Below are 6,040 nucleotides of genomic sequence, written 5' to 3'. Positions count from 1 at the left end.
AGCACTCGCTTCAATTACTTTCATTTTTATAAGGATAGACTTTCATCTAGCTGACCTCTGAATAGGAAACCCTTATTAATAAACAATTTATTACGATGTACAGTAGTTCTCATAAAAATGACTAGGACTTTTTGTCACTTGTCTCTTTATAAATGCATTTCCATATTACAAGTTCATATTTCCACTCACAAGCCAAGTGTCCTATCATTAACTGAGTCAGTGGTCCTAGCAACTGCATCATACTGGACGGTATATGCTTCCCTCAATTTCCAAAGGGTTCTGTTTCTGAAAATCATTTATAAACTGACATTTTGTAAATACAATGCAGTTTTCCAAATGACTCCATTGCATAATTTGTTCCTATATAAAGAAGGAAATATCTAAACTTACTTATATTGACATCGAAGATATTATGTTAGCATGGTCTATAATATAAATAGTACAGTAGTTATTGAGATTGACACTGGTGCATAGTGATGCCTAATAAAAATTTAATTTTGCATTGATATACCAACTAATGCTAATGTACATTATATACATTGTTCCATACCTTTTGCTTGTACTTGATATTTTTTATGAGTAACTGGTTATTGAATGCTACAGTAAGGTACACATGTTTAATTAACTTTTTTATTGTACACATATAATTTATTGAGCATATTTTATCCTGTGTCAAATAAAACTGGGAGAATATGTTCACATCGATGCTTCCACAAGCAATGTTCTTGGGTCAGTGTCTCGTTACTGATTTCTGTACCAGGAGCCAAGATGACTACTGTACTATGTAACGCTCAATATATTAATTTTACCAAACAGATTATTTTTTTTATACTGTCTGTACAGTATAGTCTGGATTTACGTGGTTTTTGTTTACGCATTTGGTCATTTACGCGGTGCCTTGCCAGAATGAAATGTTTTAATTACCCGGTAAATTTCATAATTTACGCGGCGAGCGGCTGGAGAGGTCCAGACGCACCGTGCCATTTTTTACTCACACGGTCCATTTTTGACCCTACGCGGGAAGCGGCGCAGTGAGGGGTGCGCATTAGGTCGCTCTTACGTTATCGCTGACGTCATATGACGTATCGGACTGTGATTGGGCCACACATTCCCTCTGCCACTAGCTGTGATTGGTCTAATGTAACATGACGTGCCCTGCCACCAGAAGTCGCTGACCTAGCCAGGCCAGTCTCATTGTTCTCAGTCCGCATATACAGTTCTCTCTTGTGCCCGCTATTCCCCTCACAATGGCTTCCGCTGGACCCTCACCACCCGAGAAAAACCTTGAATTACCTGGACCAAGCCATGATTATGTAAAAGAAATCATCAAGTTGGGGGAGAAAATTAAGCTCATCCTTGACAATGACCCAGACAAGCATCGGTATGAAGTGTCTAATAACCATCTGACAAAAGTTATGGAGCCGTATATCCAGATCTATCTCAACATCGTCAATGCTAGTCGTCAACGTATTATTAAGGACTTCTTCGCCCGCAACCCACCACAACCACAGCCAGCCCAAGTTAGTGATTGTGACAGTGAGGATATGGACTTTGAGGGGTTTGTCTGGGAGGCCCTGCAAACCTCTGCGAGTAGTGAAAGTGATCATCGGAGGGCAACTAATCTGCCCTCTGCCTCGGAACCAGCCGCCATCCACGTGTGCCGACCCATCTTTTCTATTAACGTAAGTGTTAAAAAACGTATTATTATTGATATTTCTCATAAATATTAATTGTGTGCATACCATCATAAAATTAAGATGTTATTTTTACTACAAGGTACGTATTGTGTCGGAAAAAAGTGGAGTTTGAGGGTCAGCCCAGTCTCTATTTCAATTAATCCCATATGTTCTGTTACAGTTGTACCCCGCTTTACGCGGTCAATTGAACCCACAGGGTACCGCGTTAAGTGAACAACAGAACATATGGGATTAATTCCAATAGAGACTGGCCCAACCCCCAAACTCCACTTTTTGACAACACACAACTATGTTGTAGTAAAATTTTATCTTAACTTTATGATGGTATGAACAAACAAGTAATATAGAAGAGGTTAGGTTAGGAAAAATAAAGGTTAAGTTAGGAAAAATAAAGGTTAGGTTAGGAAAACTAAAAGTTAGGTGTAACACTTACGTTAGTAGAAGAGATGGGTCGGCATACAGGGAGAGGCGAGGCAGGCGGGAGCGGGTGGGGCGAATCTAAAAATAGCGTCTCGAGCCAGACACTGCGCGTATATGGGTAGATGAACCGCGTTAAGTGAAAGTTCAGTTCTGGCGAGGCACCGCGTATATGAGAAATCGCGTTAAGTGAAACCGCGTAAAGCGGGGTACAACTGTATTTCGTTTACGCGTTTCTCGTTTTACGTGGACCTCCACGGGTTCAATTGACCGCGTAAATGCAGACTATACTGTATATTATTATTATTATGAGTACGTTATTTTGTTTAGTGAAATACTGGAGGTTACCCATTAAGTTTTGTAACTACAAAATTTTACTTTGTTAATCCGAATTTATTAATGAATTTTCATAATTCATAACTGCAATTTTTGTAAATTGAGGGATGCCTGTGCTACAAATGGAATATTTGTCCTGTCTTACTGTGTCCCCCAAAACTAACTTGAAAAGGGGGTTTTGGATTAGCACCAAACTTGGTAGGTTAAATCAACATGTGACAAGGGGTCCACATGATAAACTTTTGGTGTAAATTGTGCTCAAATTAAACAAGTGTTGCCATGGTAATGATTCACACAATGATGATTACAGAAAAAAAACGAGTACAGGACCACCTTAGTAATGACATGAATCTTGGAAAAAATTATTTAAAATTTTGAAATATCTTGCATATCTTGTGGCTCATTGATATTGTTGTGGTCCCGCCAGCCTAGCCTGCATCAAAATAATACAGCTGCACTGTGTAGCTGTGCCCGTTCTCTCGTGACTTATAAATAAATAACACGGATTGTGAGAACAATGTCCAAGCTACTACAATAGTACAATAGTCTCACATTTATGGAATACAGGTAATGCGGGAAATGTGTTTTATTATTATTATTATGCAGTTTGGTGGCAATTTGTGCATCATGCCTGGCAGCATAGTCGATTCAACGTTGCTGGGCAAAGCACGACTCACCGTGGTGTGAGGCAAGGCAAGCAGGCAACAGCATCCATTTTTCTCCATGTGCGCGCAAGTATTGTCTGAGCGAGTGAAAAATTTTCTTGTTTAATTTTCATCAATCATTAGGTTCTTATTATGAATGGAAAGTGCCAATACAGTGGACCCTCCATTAACTTTGTTCTATTAACGAGTACAAACTCTATTAATGACAGCCTTATGAGAAAACATTTTGGTGTTCCCATCAGCTGATCGACTCATCCGCCAATAATCGACTCCGTTTAGCTTTGTTTCCAGTAGAGTAAATATCGAGAGTTAAAATATTGATAAATACAGTGCAGTGTTGGTTTAAACAAATAATCTGGAATTCGTTAAATAAATTGTTATGAACGTAAAATTTTTTGGCAAAATTATCAAGCATGAGTCCAAAGAAATCTCCGAAGGCGATTTCAATTCAAGTGAAACAATAAATTAAGAAATACAAAGAAGGCATTAGAACCAATGCACTCTGTAAAGAATAAGGCATGTCGTCATTGACGGTGTCTATAATTATTGCACAAAGACATTTAAATCGGTGAAAGTGAGAGATAAATCTACCAGTATTTAAAGGTAGATCGATGATTGCAGAAACGGAGAGGTTACTTCTTATTTGGGATAAAGAAAAACAAATGCAAGGCAATTCCATAGCTACTGAATTAATTTGTGAAAGCCAGGGAAATTTATGAACATTTTAAGGAAGACCAACCTAATTCTTCTGAAACCGAGTTGGAACCAATTACCCAATATCCCATTGAAATAGATTCAGTTAACGAGTGACTGTGGAACCAATTGTGCTCATTAATAGAGGGACCACAGGGTGCCACCCAGCCCAAGAAGCAGTGAAATGCAATCCTTATTTGTGTGAAATTGGACATAAAGCACTTGGAGAGGTGAATTCATTATTTATTTCGCTCGTGCACTTGGCCTTAGTGAGAGTAGTACTGTCCAAAATTAGGTTAGTGCCAAGTTTGAAACTTCAGTGATTCCTGGAAAGACATCATATGTAAGAAGTCAGTAGTGGAGAAGATGCCGAGTACATGGAACGAGAATCAGTCGAAGGAATGTGCATGTGAGAATGCTCTTGGCTCAAACTAAGGTTCGTTCATTTTATGAGGAACTGTTGAAGTACGCAAATATATTTATTGCAAGTTCCGGTTTGTTTGCCATCTTTAGAAGGTACAATTACCATATCAAAATGACTGGAGATGTTGCTTCTGCCGACATCAATGTGATTTAAGGCAGCATTTCCCCTAACCCTTACTGTTTCCTTTATTTCTTATGCGATAATTAAGTTTGATATACCGCTATATAAATCTAGAAATGGTTGTAAATTCGTGGAAGGCCCCAATGATCAGAAAGTACCTTACCATGAAGGATAAACTCGAAGTGCTAGCCATGGCCGACAATAAACACACTGTTCTGAAGATAATCCAGGAATTTTAAACTGATTTACTGAAAGCAAAAGTGGGTCCCATACACACCTACATAATCTTCACTCAGATAACAAACGTCGCCAACAATAGGTAACGGTAGCCTTGAGATGATTGTGCATGTTGTCACTGATTTATGTAATGAAACTAAATTTTATGGAAAAATCATTTCAGTACTCTAATGTGACTAATAAACAAAGGAAATATAATACAGAACTGTACAGTATAAAACTTAAAAACAGAAAAATGAAGAGCACAAGTGTGAACAGTACATACAGAATTGTGTGGAAGTTGGATCTATGTATGGATGCTTCTCGCTCTACCTAATGTTATGTCACGAAATACACAGCATAGCAGCCCAGCATTTCAAGTCGACTGACCGACTGAACTAGTCCACTCTCGGCATCACTCAGGAAGATTCAAGGATGGAAAGTTTTTTTTGTACCTCATGTTGGACTGTTATTTTTATTATTATATAAATTTTTGCTCATTTTTGACAAGTTATATACAGAAAACGAAGGATTGGAACCTATTCTCTTTTACTCAGTTAAATATACCTATGACAATGAAGTGGATTACATGAACATATCCCCTTCATTGCCAGAGGTATACTGTACATTCACATCATCCACTTTATCTCAAGGCCATCTATGCCTCGTATTTCAGGACTCAGCAACCTTCAAAAATCTTCTTTGCGGTTCTGAAACTTTCTAGAATCTAGAAACTTACCTTCATATATTAACATTAAACAAACAAACAAAAATTACTGAAAGTATGTGTGTTGTCTATGGTAGACCCTGTTGCCATATGGCATCACAGAAATTGTGCCCGAGTCCCAAGTTGCTGATATAACTCGACTTTCTGCCTCATTTACACACATTTGCAGGGATGGGCTAATCCCAGTAAAAAAAGTACAGTATGATTATTTTTCAGGGGGTTAAATGAAACTAAAGTCTCAAGTGGTGACTACATTAATTTGGTTACAGCATCACTAGTATAATATTTACCCTGCCATGGTAATGGTTCACAGGCAAGGTTTGCATCCATTTGTAGGTTTAATTCAAAGTAAAATCCTTGTAGTGTCAGTACACTTTCCTAAATGTGTTGCTATCTGAGAAACTGACACTAACCTTTATCTTATTACTATTTAACTTTACAAAAAAAAACCTGTGACCTATTCCATATGGTTCCTGTTGTAGTTTGGAAAACTAAAAATATTTGATGAATGCCATTTTACATTGTACAGAAGTGAAACAATACTATAACACCAAAATTATATGATGCAACATTAAAACCCCCCCCCCCTTTTCTTTTAATTGGGGGTGCATGTAGAGTGAGATAAATATCTTCCCAGCTTTGGCAGAAGTATAATGAAACTTGACTACCCAACACAGGCAACTGTTTATGGCTCAACTGTTCTGCAATGTATTCATCAAAACCCTGGAAGATACTTCATTCTCTC

Source organism: Homarus americanus, unplaced genomic scaffold (assembly GCF_018991925.1).
Source record: "Homarus americanus isolate GMGI-L3 unplaced genomic scaffold, GMGI_Hamer_2.0 scaffold27875, whole genome shotgun sequence".
NCBI lineage: Eukaryota > Metazoa > Arthropoda > Malacostraca > Decapoda > Nephropidae > Homarus > Homarus americanus.
This window is presented reverse-complemented; position numbering follows the sequence as displayed.